The sequence below is a fragment of the Panthera uncia genome (genome assembly GCF_023721935.1).
Source record: "Panthera uncia isolate 11264 chromosome A3 unlocalized genomic scaffold, Puncia_PCG_1.0 HiC_scaffold_11, whole genome shotgun sequence".
NCBI classification, from domain to species: domain Eukaryota; kingdom Metazoa; phylum Chordata; class Mammalia; order Carnivora; family Felidae; genus Panthera; species Panthera uncia.
In genome coordinates, this window is record NW_026057578.1 from 91,741,153 (window position 1) to 91,756,108 (window position 14,956).

Consider the following 14,956-nt stretch of genomic DNA (forward strand, 5'->3'; position numbering starts at 1 on the left):
ACATAGTTGGCCAGGGCTGCTGTCATCTGAAGGGTGGACAAGTGCTGGAAATTTGCTTCCAAGATGGTAACCCACAGGGCTGTTAGCCTGACACCTTAGCTCCTTGCTCAGTACGTTGCCATAGGGTTATTGCTTAGGGCGCCTCTCCATAGGGCTGCTTGAGTGTCTTCATGACATGGCAGCTGGAAAGTAATCCCAGAGAGTGAGGAGAAAAACATGATGTCTTTTATGTCTTAATCTTGGACATCACACATTCTCTTTTCTGTCACTTTCTATTTGTTAAGTGTGAATCACTAAATGTGGCCTACATTTAGGGAGAGGGGAATTATGCTTCTCTTTTTGAATATAAGGGTATCAAAAAAATCTGTGGATGTGTTTTTAAATAATCACAATAAGATCCTAAGTCTTTGCAAGTTGTGAATCGGATCATGTGTATATACACACATGTAGAGAACTTTTTAAAGATCATTTGCATTTTTATGAGAGGTAGTTGGAAATCTAAATGTACTGATGCCCCACACCAGAAAGGATGCCAAGTATACTAAACTAAAAAAGAAAATATGGGCACAGAGGAGAAGAATGAGGAGAGGTTTGGCACTAAGACAGAGGAGAAGGAGGAGTCTCTATTAATGAGCATCATAATGAATGCACATGCAATTGCACACATCAGCATATCTGCCTCCACTCTTATACCTTGTCCTGACACCTGGATTTAGATGACAGTTAGTGGCCACTGCATATTCATCAGCACCTTCCAATTCACCCACATACCAGAAGGAAGTGACACAATACAAGATAAAATCTTTTTTCCATGACTACCAGCTGCTGACTGCATGTCCTCACGATACGCTTTGTCCTTGAACCAGTACCTCAGAGAATGATTGCAAATGTCAGCATAGCACCTACCACCCACCATTGTGAGCTGCAAGTCTGCCAACTATTATAAATACAGGAGGCCACCTACCTGTAAAATATTTAAAATACACATAGTTGGCTGGGTGAATTTTAAGTTTAAAGTTGCCCTGTGAAAACCTAAACAAACACAAAAGTAACTTACAGAGTTACCTGAACACATTACTGCTTTTAAATGCTTTGTTTTTATAAAGTGTCTCCAGGAGACTAGACAACTAGTGTCACCACTAGTTTAAAATACGATTTTGTGAGTCTAATAAAATACAGACAGAATAATAACCGACCTTGGCAAATATGCACGTTTTTTGTTAGTTGTGCATATCTCCCCAGGATTCCCTGACAGAATTTGAGGGATGAAATGTTTTCATGGTTTCCATTATACTGTTAAAACCTTGTTTTTTTTTTATTATTTGTTTTTATTTGAGTATAGTTGACATACAATGTTACATTAGTTTTGGGTGTACAACATAGGGATTTAACTTCTCTATAAAACTTTGTTATTTGCTATAGGGGTCCAAACTACTGCTGAGTTTTGTCTCATAATTAGAGATGTGTAAAGGAGAACAAAAAACAGAGTCTCCACTCACACTATATTGAATATTTCCTGTAATGGGAAGTTCATGAAATTAAGAGTGTCACCCTTTATCAACTATTAAAATGAGAAATCATATTCAGCACATTTTTGGAGAGATGAGGATATATGGTCAAATTTCAAGACTACCATAAAATATTTCATAATCTGTCTCTGTCAACCTAAGGGAAAGTATATAAATCTAAGTGAGATTAATCTTATTTTGGTTTCTTCCTTGCTCCATGGTTGTTCATGAATAATATGTGCACAAATGACCCTTGCATCTTCTGTAGTTCTGTGCATTTGCTTGGGTTCTGGAGTCAATTACAGCTTATTACCCATAATCAGTATGTAGAGGACCATGGTATAATGACCTACAGGTTGGAATTTGTGTCTATAATAATTTTTACAGGATAATTGGGAACTGTGAATCCAACCCAATACCCAGAGTATATTCTCAGAGCTGGAGAATAGACAAGGTTGTAATCTAATTAATTTTTATTTGGGGGGATGCAAATGCTTTGGCTGGTTTTACTCTGTAGTGGTGAACTTGTGTGACTTTGAAAAGATAATTAACTTTGCTATACCTCAAGTCTTCATCTATAAATTACTTACCTCATAAGGTTGATGTGAACATTAAATGCAATAAGATCTCTAAATTGTTTATCTTGGTCCCTGGTGTATAGTAAGCATTCAGTAAATAGTGCAAGATATAATTATTGTTTATTATTTTATTCAAAGATATTAGCGATTAAGGTTACAGAGAGGAATAGCTAAACAATGACATTTAATAATATGGTAAATACAGCTTTGAGGGATCTTGGGTGTACTTTTTTTCTTTTTTTACTTTTACCCTTAAAACACTTCTAAGATTGATGGAACTTTAATACACTTGCATATATTCTAAATGCAGTGCAACTGAAATGTTGGCTCATGGGCTGGGATTGTCCACAAAAACAAATAACTAATGTTTTATTTTTTTAAGTTTGTTACTGATTCACAATGAATAACTAGAAATTTAGAACAATTTTTAGAAATATATATAGCAACCTGACTTTGCCATGTCATTCAAGCATGTGATCTGTAGATTTGTCTTGTGTACAGGGTATTATATAAAAGTTTCAGTCTGTGACAGATTGGAAAGTAAATAAAAACTGACCCTTTATCACAGAAATTTAAGAAATACTGCTCCAGAGCAAATCCACGGTATTTCCAAGGCCTTCCTCAGTGTGAACCTGAAACCTGTTCAAGGCTTTGTAAAGGGTTCAGAATGCGCATATGGATGTATGAAGAACCAAAATGTACATATGGATGTATGAAGAACCAAAATAGAATCTCTAATTTTATTTAATTTCATTTTTCAAAATTGTGAAGAATGTAGCACAAGGAGCTACTATTGTAAGAATCTAATATCTCAAAGGCTATTACAGAAATCAGTAATTCAATAAGCAAGCAAGAAATAAGTGATTACGGTGTTCAGATTTTCATCAAAGTACAGGCAAGAATACACCTAAAAATCACAAGTACCAGGATATGAATGGAGCTGGATGCCAATATAAAAGCCTTCTATGTCAGAGACTACTTGTTCCCTATCATTTCCAAGATCTAATATTAAAGAGTCAAGCATCCTGAATCCACAAATGAGAGAGAAGTAGAAACACCTGGTTAAAATGGGGAAGTGCATTGCCAAGGATCTAGGAAATTCCCGAAAATTTGCTGTCTAGGTTTGATGAATGCTAAAGTGCTAGAAATCTGAGTAAACCATTTGCTACCACTCTGCTGCTAAGGCTATGGGTATTTTCAGCAAAAATGTGCACTTCACGTTAGCAAGTAAAAAATCAATTTTCTCTAGTATCTCCAAAGCATGCAATTTCTCAGTTCTTATAGCTCTTTTTAGATAGACTTCAATGGTCAGTGCACCTTGTTCTTTCCAAGAACTAAATTAAAACTCATTCTTTCTATGTTCAAAGCTATGATTTGAATGTTTTAGTAAGGAAAGTAGATATGAAAAATTACGAATTAGGCAATATAAATGGATTGAAACCATGAGTCATAGAGTTCTTATTTAGAGGATCCAGATAGAGGTCATTCAATGCCTTTTCTGAAATGAAGTCCTCAGGGAACTAATCTTCAGCCCAGCCTTATTTTAAGAAATCTAATCCCATATTTTTCATTTTTTGAAAGACAAATCTCTGTGGACTTCTCACCAACACCTCAAAGTCATCAACATATTTAAAACTAAACTCACTTTCACGCAAACTTTTTCACCCTTCTGAATATCTCATTTGTAGAGTTGTCATCCCTTTCTTCCAGCCTTCAGGGTTGGCGGTCTGAGCATCTGTTTGCTTCTTTCACCTTCTCTACCCATGTCTCAGCAGTCACTAAATATGCCCATTCTTCCTCAGATATGTAACCTGCCTATCTTTTTCTTCCCACTCCTGCTACAACATCAGTTAATGCTCTAACTTCTCTGGACTCTGGCATCTTTCCTGGAGTACTGTTTCCTTGTCTTCTGCTTACCTCTATATGATAAAAAGGTACATTGGTGTGAATGAATTTGGGGCATGTTGAATGATACTGAGATGATTTTTAGTCTGAGATGAAGTTATGAACAGCTATTGTTAAACGCTGCGGTTTCCTGCAGTTGTGAAATTAATTCTCAGTGCTCAGGTATCAGATGGAAATGGAAATTGAGAAGGTAAGTACACAGTAGAGCAACGTACTTCCTGATTCTCTGGAGCTTTCACTGTCTCTTGGAGCTCTTGGTGCCTTGAGGGAAGCAGATGTCCAGATGGCACCATTTTTTGGAGGTGGGAAGACTGGGAGTCAGGAAGGAAGAGGTCCTCATAATAAATCATAACCTGAAGAAAATTAGAGCACATCTTGTAAGACTAAACATGTAGATTTTTCAATAGTCTTTGTATTTATTTCTCTTGCATTATACTCTCATCCTCAGTAAAATTAAGTATCAAATTGGCAGAGTTAGTGTGTGCCATTGCTGTGGCTGTAAAGAGCAGCTGTTGGATAACTGGTGCTCTCTGGTGACTGACCCATTAGTAGGTACGATTAACCCATAGAAAAGGAAGCTTTGAAGTCCAATGGGAATTTCTGCTTTCTTTACTGGTCTTAGAAAAATCTATGTTTCCATTTTATTAATTACAGTAAATTTTCTTCACACACACAAAAATTAAAGCTTTTTGATTATCCAGAATAGTGATTTTCAAACTGTTCTGTGGAGCCTAGAGTTACATCAGTGTGAGGTGGGGCCCCTTGAGGAGTGGCTAAGAAGGCAGGACTCTCTCTTCTCTCTCTCTCTCCTTCTCCCCCCACCTCCCTCCCTCTGTTCCTTCCTCCCTTTCTTCTTCTCTCATAGTTTATAATTCTGCATAAACTTTCTTTCAAAAGAAGCTTTAAAACTATAAAAAAAGAGCAAGAATAACAAAATAAAAGTTTGAAAACCATTAACCAAGAGAGTAGCAACGGAATTCTTTAGTCAGGCATTCATGGCTATAAATAATCTGAGGTAAATATTTCTGGCTTATATTTTACAAGTTATCTCTTTTAACAGCAGAATTCTATTATTTATACACTCTATAAAACCCTACGTAAACGGTACTATGCATTCTGCCATACACAGTTTTGATTTCCTGCCTCAGGTTTTGTTCACATTACTCTTTTACTTGATATGTTCTTCCTTTTAAACTTAAATCTTATCTGTGTTTCCTTGACCACCTCCGCCCAACACAATCTCTTTTCTGTTCCTATATGCTTTCTCTTGCCACTTTTCATAGACTCTCTTGCTCTTTGCGTGAAAGAGGATGTTATATAAAAACATCTTATACACTATAAGTCATTATTACAATTATCTTTCTTTCTCTCATTCTAACTTTAATTACTCAAATCTGGACTTGCAATTGTTACATATATCTGCCCCTCCTTTCGTTTCATGTTTTTATCTCGGAGGCAAATAAATATTCCAGTATACATACTGTGGTAATCAAGCTTTGACTTTCAAACCACACGAACTAATGTTTCACTTACCTGAAGTCTGCCATCTTTACCAGAGGGTATAAGCACGTCAAATTGTGTTCATAAAGTCTAAAATAAAGGCAAGTGGTATTTTTGACTTTCGGTAATACTTGGAATAAAGGCATTATTAAAAATACCATCCAGGTTGATACTCCTGGATGACTTATCAGTGCTACATGGGAGAGATCTTACTCTTATTCAAGGAAACAATCAGTTTTCAGCCCTGACTTTAAGCGGGAGATAGTTTTTCTCATGCAAAAGGGTTTATCATATCCTTCTCATCACACAACTAAGTAGCGTGGATCCGAATGAAAAAAACATTATTTTTCCACAGAGACCCTAGAAATAAAATATTGTTTTCTGAGATAATTACATGGTAGCTCATGATGTTACTCATGGAATTAAACAAGCAGAGCCTAGAAGTCATCTGTGTTTAGAAATATGTGCTCTGAAGCAAGAGGCCAATGTTCCAGCACAGACACATGGGACAGGAGATGAAGAATGTACAGGAGGAGTCCCCATCTTTGGGAGAAAAACACTTTTTCCAAACAGAATACCCCTAACTAGAATTCCTTATCCGATTATTAAGGGTTATATCTAATTCTTGGTGAGGGATAACACACACCAAATTTTCTGTGGATCCTTTATTAGTAGTTATAAATAATTTTAAATAGTAAATGCTATAATTGTAGGTATATTTATAGTCATAATTACAGTCACAGTTATAATTGCCATATATTTATAATTATGATTAAATTTATGATGATAGTTATATTTATAATTCTTGTTAAACTTGCAACTCCGTGCCAGAAGGATCTGTGACTTTAACCACTGAAGCCCCAGCACAGAGTTCAACACCTAGAACATAGTAAGTTATGTACACGTACATGTTGAATAAAATTAAGTCTACCAAAAACACACTTAATTATGCTCACTATATAGTTTTGTCAGTCTATAAAATAAAAAGCCACTCTTGAAGAATTCAGGAAATATTGATTCACAAACAAAAAAATTCCTGTCTGACTGCTTTTGTCCTGAGGTTCTGGTGATCCAAATGGACACAGCCAGATAAACTAGACATAGATAAATAATTTGGTTTTGTCAAAGTCTGTAGCTCTTGAGAGGCTACATTTTTGTCCTAAAATTCTGATTTTTTTTATAGAACTTCAATGTGTTAGGAATTGTTTTAAAAAAAACAGTTTAAATTAACAAATATAAGAATACTAATGTCAACATAGTTACTATTTATTAATTTGTATGTGTTATGGTTTCTCAATGGATAGCAACTCACAGGCACGTGCACATTTGTGTTTTTGTAATCTACTTGAAAGTGTTTATACATTTATACATATCAGTCCTTGCACAGAGGAGAACTTGTGCCCAGCAATATTCCAAAGTCCTAGGTTAGGTAAGAGGGCAATGTGCCTCCTAAGGACAGTTCTGCAACAGAATGCCTGGGTGCAGTTCCTCAGGTATCATCCTGACATATTTCTAAATTATTTACAAAGTCATTTGGTCTGACATTGGGTACTGTGTTGGAAGGAAATGCTGTGTATCTGAGAATCCAAGAGGGAACAAAATCACAGAAAAGCTACAAACAAAGTTTTGGAAAGGAAAAAGAAAAGTATGATGTAGGAGAAGGAAAATGCCCTGAGTCAAAGTTTTCTTGCACCCTGCCATCTTCATCAACACCAATGTGAGGATTTAACTTTCTCTTGCCCTGGGATAAACTTCCCATCACTCCCTATCTCAAGCATATGTTCTCCTAGTATCCAGTATCCCTTCATTTTATAAATGAGTAGTCTTATTTAATTGATTTTTCAGGAATGAATCTCATTTCTACAAACTTGGTGGTGACACAGAAATGTTGCATTACTGTATTTTACTCAAATCAAGTAAATCTGACGCTAGCACTTCATCCCATTAGAGCAATGGGTTGTCTACCCTCAGTAACTTGTAAAGTGGTACTTCATCCTTCAGGAAGGACATATATATATGTCCCTAACCTACCACAATTGCTACACATACCTTCCTTTTCTAAGATGGCATCATTGAAGAGACCTTCCTTGTTTAAAAAGTAGTGCCACCTCCATAATAAATTTGAAGACAAAATTATGATCCTGTCCCCAGGGTGTTATCAACAGATTTCCTTGCATTTTCAAGGTTGTGCCTCCTCACCAGAGTCCTGGGCTTGGCATATAGACCTCTTTGTTCACAGATTTGAAGACCTCAGTTCCCACCTGGTCTCTGAAATATCCAGCTATTACATTTCTATTTCTGTCTAGTTCCTTCCCTCCTTAAGCATGATGCCTGAGCCTTGTCAGACCCACCCAATTCTACAGGAAGGATGACAAAAGTGTCTGTCCATCTTCTTGACAGGAAGGGAAGAGAACTGTAAGAGAAAAAAAATACATACACACTAATATTTCAGTAAATTATCTTCCCCCATTGCAATTTTTCATGTAGATAGGAAGAATTTTTATTCCTCACCTTTCCTGGCAAAGAAGCAGAAAGGAGTCCCAGAAAATGCAGCATCCTTTTACCTGAACTTATTCATGAGGAGAAAAATGCAGTTTGCTGGGGCTTTAGCTCCACCACAAAAGCTTTTAGCCAAGAGAAAAAGAGGACAATTCAATAAACCAAGGATTTGGCACTCAGTACATTATAGTTCTTCACTGAATCTAGTTAGGAACACTAGTTAGGATACTAGTTTGGAATGAGAAAGGAGAGAGAACAGATGCAGAAGCCCTGTATTCTTCAGCCATGTCCCTTTATTTCTATATTAATAATAATTCTTCACATAAAATCAATATTTTAAATTTTTGTGTATATTCTTCCCTAATTTTGTTTTTGTTGTTGTTGATGATAGTGTCAGAGTAAAAGTAAAAAAAAACAAAACAAAAAGAAAAAGGGCTACTTTCTTATCTTTAGAAAGTGTCTAATATGTATGGTGATATAAATTCTATTTTACTGGAACAGCTAATAATAACACTTGTTAATTTATGATTGGAATGCAATCAACCTGGCATTTTAACTTGGGGTATAGCTATAAGTGTCTCTATGCATTTGTGAATATTGACTATTTTCAGTTAACCAAATTATATTTAATTTCATCCTGGGATAGAGCTGTGGTTTGGCAACTTCTCCAGTGACAATGACAAACTGGAGGAACACAGCCAGCTACAAAATTGCCACTTACTAAACCCCTCGTCAATTCACTTCTGTGTTCTTTGAAAAGAGTGATTTCATAGCCTTTTCTCTACAGTCCTAATGCCCTTTGTAAGATAAATACCCTCCTAAATGGTCACATCTGCTTTCTTTTGGCCCCAAAAATGCTTAGTCAATGAAATAAGCCACCATAGCCACTTTCCTCTCTTGACATTAAATCAAATTTTGTGGCAAAGGAACATTGAAGACCAAATTGTGTGTGCTATTCATATAACTTGGATTACTTCAAAAGTCATTTTATTTTCCCAAGGTCTTTAAGAGCAGTTACTTTCTCATTCATTTATTCATTCATTTATTTTTTATTTATCCAACAAATATTTATTAGATGCTTCCTATATGCCAGGCACTGTGTTAAGTGTTGTAAATACAAAGATTAATATGTCACAGTTCCTGCTCTCAAAGAGTTCACAGTGTGTTATGAGAGACAACTATAACCAAAGAATGATAAGTACAGTGGAATTAGAGGGGTGAGGGTAGAAAGTGGCAGGAGGAAGTGGAAAAAAACTGTGATTAACTCTGCTAGGGCCTGAGGATATCAGGGAATGTTTTAGAGATGAGGACTCTCTAAAGCGTGGTCACACAGATGAGTTTTTAAGATTAGAAATGGGGGGAAATGTTTGGAGTAACATGTGTATTACAATTAGAGAGTTGTACATAATTCTGATGGAACTGGAAGGAAAAAAAGTATAACTTGAAAGTGCTGATGAATAAGATTGAGGAGATGAATAAATGAGGGATGTTCTTATGTGTAAAGGTAAGGAGTTCAGATACTGTTCTAGAGGAGATGGAAAACAATTGGTGGGCTTAATTGGAGGGGGAGGTGTAATGTATATATATTTTTTATTTTTTTTATTGTTTTAAACTTTATTAATTTTGAGAGAGTGTGCACAAGCAAGGGAGGGGCACAAAGAAAGGGAGAGAGAGAGAATCCCAAGTGCTGACAACAGAGCCAAAAGTGGGCTCAACCTCACGAACCCACAAGATCCTGACCTGAGCTGAGATCAAGAGTCGGAGGGTTAACTGACTGAGCCACCCAGGCACCCCAAATTTGTACTTTTAAAAGATTGTTTTCATGAAAGTTATGACCAATTCTGGACTCAGAACAGAGACCAAAATCTTAGATATTGGGGGTCTTTCTCGTGCTTACTTTTTAAATTTTTTTTTTCTCAACGTTTTTTTTTTTTTTTTTTTTTTTTTTTTTTTTTTTTTTTGGGACAGAGAGAGACAGAGCATGAACGGGGGAGGGGCAGAGAGAGAGGGAGACACAGAATCGGAAACAGGCTCCAGGCTCCGAGCCATCAGCCCAGAGCCTGATGCGGGGCTCGAACTCACAGACCGCGAGATCGTGACCTGGCTGAAGTCGGACGCTTAACCGACTGCGCCACCCAGGCGCCCCTCGTGCTTACTTTTTATTACATTTCTACGAAATTCAACATTTTTTTTATCATTGTAACAGTTTTCATTTAATGTCATATAGAAGATTACTTTATTCCTGCATCTTCTCAATTGTTTCTTCCTTATATTTGCCCTTTTCCTTTCCTACTTGGCGAGATTTGGCTTTGCATTCAAGGATCTTTTTGCGGTCTTTGCCCAGTTTTAGTCTAGTGATAATCACCTTGCTGGTGTGGATGCCCACGTGTACAGTTGTGCCATTGGCCTTCTCTCGCTGTACTCATTCAATGTAGATGACGTATTTCCTCCTGTAAACCTGGACTACTTGCCAATTTGCTGATCTTTGTAGTGTCCTCACACAACCTGTACTTCATCGTCCTTCTGGATGGGCATGGATCGAATGTTGTACTTCTGTCGCAGCTCTTTGGAAAGAGGGTAAGACATAATCTTCCTGAGAATGTGGGAAGGTGCACTGAAATGCCTTTTACGGTTCTTGCTCCAGTCAGAGGTCACAAACAGATTGAACTTCATGTTGGCTGCTACAGCTCCAGCAATGGCTGCAAAAGGGAAGCGAAATTCATTATTATTAATACAAGTCTTTTACTGTAGATTCTGTAAACCACTCTTTTTTAGATCTCACACTATATCTGAGCATCTCACTGTTTCTCACTTTCATTCAATGGTTCTTCCAATAATAAAGATAAGAAACATGAAGACTTTAATGAAAGTAATAAAAATAGGAATATTGAATAACAGGACAAATAACAAGAGGTTATTGGTTCTCTTTGTGAGATTCTAGTCAATGATAGAAGTTAATTGCATTATGTGCAAGACTAATTGCAAGTTTTAAAATAAAATTTGCAAGAATATTGACCTTTGCCTGTTTTAAGTATTTCAACTTTCACAATTGCATTTTAGATTATAAAACATTTAACAGGGGCCATTTAGTTGTAGGTGGTCAAACTTACATTTTTACAGTGGTATCCATTTCTTTTGCATTGCAAAACAAGGTTATGCTCCAGAGAAGAAATTATAAGTTCTACGTTTCATTGGTATCTCATCTATTGCACGTGGCCTTCAAGAACACATTTATGTATAACCAAAGATATTTGGCTTCTGTAATTATAGCAAAAATATATTACCTTCAACAGTCTCTAAACATCAATGCCTATAGATGTTCATGCCTAGCTAATACAGATTCATCTGAATAATAGGCATTTAACCTATAATAGTTTACCCAAAACTGTATTATGCATTTGATAAGAACAGAAATGAACAAAATTATTTTTAATAGTTAAACATTAATTAGGCCACAACTTTAATTTTAATAAATGCATGCGAGAAGATAAAAAAGATGGTTATAATATTTGCTTAACATCCTTCCACCTTCTACTTTAAAGTGAAGGTATCAAGGGGCGCCTGGGTGGCGCAGTCGGTTAAGCGTCCCACTTCAGCCAGGTCACGATCTCGCGGTCCGTGAGTTCGAGCCCCGCGTCAGGCTCTGGGCTGATGGCTCGGAGCCTGGAGCCTGTTTCCGATTCTGTGTCTCCCTCTCTCTCTGCCCCTCCCCCGTTCATGCTCTGTCTCTCTCTGTCCCAAAAATAAATAAAAAACGTTGATAAAAAAATATATTAAAAAAATAAATAAATAAAGTGAAGGTATCAAGAATAAGATGATTACTTGTATAATAAAATATGCCCATTGTATGGATTTTTGTGCCATTTTATTAAATGGCACTCTTTATCCTCATTGTTCACCAACTACCTCATTAAAGTTTTAAAAACATTAGAATTGGAAAAAAGAGAAGATTTGACCATGTAAAATTGTGAAAATTTAACAATAACAAAATATTAAAGTAACAAATGGCTTATGGATTCAAATCACCACTGATAATAATATTTACAATAAAAGATTCAATCAAATCTATTTAGAAAACACCCAAATGAAAATGTGCAGTCATAAAACAAATCCAAAACAGCCTTTTTACATGGCGAACAAATATTTGAACAAAAATGTTTGATGGTATTAGTTACAACAATATCAAACTAACATTATTTTCTATCAGATTTGTAAAGCTGTAGAAGAATGATATGATGTGTTCTTAGTGCCTCAACACCAAACAGGTTGGATTAGAAATTGATATAACCTTACTAGAGAGAATTTTAACAGTGAATATTAAAAGACTAAAGAATTCCAAGATCTGTTACTCATCAATTTTATGTTTGAGGAATCATCCTAAAGGCTGTTTTGTTTTTATTTTTTTTAATGTTTATTTATTTTTGAGAGAGCACAAGCGGAAAAGGGCAGAGAAAGAGAGGGAGACACAGAATCTGAAACAGGCTTCAGGCTCTGAGCTGTCAGCACAGAGCCGGATGCGGGGCTAGAACCCACGAACCACAAGATCATGACCTGAGCCAAAGTCAAATGCTTAACCAACTGAGCCACCCAGGCGCCCCAAGGCAGGTGTTTTAAACTGCACAAAATATGTTAAAATTAATGTTTCTCACAGTGTTGCTTATAAACAAGAAAAAATGCCACCTAAATTTTGAACAGATTAAAACATTGTGTCATGTAATCAGTACATAATACTGCAAGTGTACATTTACCAGTTTTTACAGTTGTTTAGTGTGTCTGATTAGTACATAAAACTGGTACTAAGTTATAGGGATAGCAAAATCTCATTTAGAATTTATTAAAATGTACGTTAAATTGTATCTACAGATAAGAATTTACTAGATATTATCTAAAACATTAAAAATGACTTTATCCGTATTACAGACTTATTGATACTTTTTCTTTGTTTCCTTTTATTGGTTGTATTTTAGTTTTCCATAATGATTATGGAGTACTGGCAGACTTTTAGAGCACCAAACATTAATACCAAGGAAGTTAGAAAGAAAGAAGAAAGAAAAAAAGGAACACATATTAAGGAAAAAAATAAGAAAAATAATATACCAAAATAATGCAAACGTGCCTAAGGACATTTTGGGGAATATCAATGGAAAATAGATTAAAAGGATCATAGGAATCATGCTAAAGACCACAAGACTTGACAGAAAAATCACCAATACAGCTCAGAGGTAAAATACAGCAATGATTATGAGAATGAACCATTTTGGAAAAAAAGCCATAAAATAGTTTATGGTTAGGAAGGTTCTTATTTACTAATGGGGGGAAGAAAAAGATGAGACATCAAATTCTAGAAATGAGATTTTCCAAATAATGAGAGCTTTGCAAAATGAGTTTTACAATGAAAAAGGATCAGACTGCCCACATAAGCTTTGGGGAAAAGGCACCATGCTTGGGGATGGAATGGGCTGCTGCTTGTAAGGGTGCTGTAATATCATTACTTGCCTTCGAGACAGATGGATGATAGCTATATGAAAGGGGTGCTACATGAAATAGGAATTAAACCAATTCCTAATTTTTCCAGACTAAGGAGCAATAACTAAAAATTAAATATTTTGTTATAAATAAGACATTTCTAAGAATTAACACTTATATAAAATAGAATGAGCTGCCTTTGGAGATGGTCGTTTTCCTCTTGATGTGCTTGTTCCAGCAAAGGTAAAGTGAATATTGTTGGCATTGCTGCAGATTTCTTTTTTAGATCAGAGTATGAATGGAGTAATTTCCGCCTTTCTTCAGATTTAGAGATAGTTTAATTCGACAAAACATGTGTAGAAAATATTCCAATTCCAGCTTAAACTAGATTTGCTTTCATATTTCAATTCCAAAAGGCATAAAAGTCCATCCCGTTGAAGCACATGGAATAAAAAATCCCCTATTATCTTCTTACGAAGAGCTGAGCAGTGTTATCACATGGAAAATAGAGAATATATATATATATATATATATATATACATATATATATGTATATACACAAATGTAATGTAAGCCACAATGTAATGCTAAATTTTCAAATAGCTACATTGAAAAAAGTAAAAACAAACAGTTGAAATTAATTTTACAAATATATTTGATTTATATTAAAGTATTCAAACTATGATTATTTCCATAAATAATCAATACATTAAAAACTACCCTCAGGGTGCCTGGGTGGCTCAGTTGGTTAGGCATCCGACTTTGGCTCAGGTCATGATCTCACAGTTCATGAGTTCAAGCCCCACATTGAGCTCTCTGCTGTCAGCACAGAGCTGCTCAGGATCCTCTGTTTCCTCTCTCTTTGCCCCTCCCCTGCTCATGCTCTCTCTGTCTCTCAAAAATAAACATTTAAAATTAAAATACCATCAAGCTGTGTTACATTAATTGTACTGAATCTTAAAAATGTGATGTATTTTACACTTAGCACTTCAATTTAAACACTAAGTTTTTATTGAAATACTTGATCCACATGTAGTTTATTTTTTGAGGTAAGAGTGCTTAATATAAGATCTCCCCTATTTATAAAGTTTTAAACACAGTGTTGTTAACTATAGGCATAATGTTGTACAGCAGTTCTCTGAACTTGTTCATCTTACATAACTGAAACTTTCCACCCATTGAACAGCAATTTCCCATTTCTTCCTCTGCTCAGCCCCTGGCAATCACCATTGTACTCTCTTTTTCTATGAGTTTGACTATTTTTAGATCAGAAGAAAAAATTAGTGACCTCATAGATCCTTTGACATTATCTAGTCAGGGGAGCAAAAAGAAAAAGAATGAATAGTACAGATAGCTTCCTAAAAAGGATCTACATTTAGATTTCATAAATTTACAATTGGAGCAGATTGACATAACCAAGTTGTTCCCAGCTTAAAGTTTCCCAATTACTGAATTGAATATCAGTTTTTGAATTTATTTTTAAAATAATTGAAAGTAAGG

At 35.6% G+C, this 14,956-nt stretch overlaps 1 pseudogene; it reads right to left on the reverse strand.

The window, feature by feature from the left end:
• Window positions 1-10,194: 10,194 nt before the first annotated feature.
• On the reverse strand, window positions 10,195-10,692 carry LOC125936335 (60S ribosomal protein L26-like; annotated as a pseudogene).
• Window positions 10,693-14,956: the final 4,264 nt, after the last annotated feature.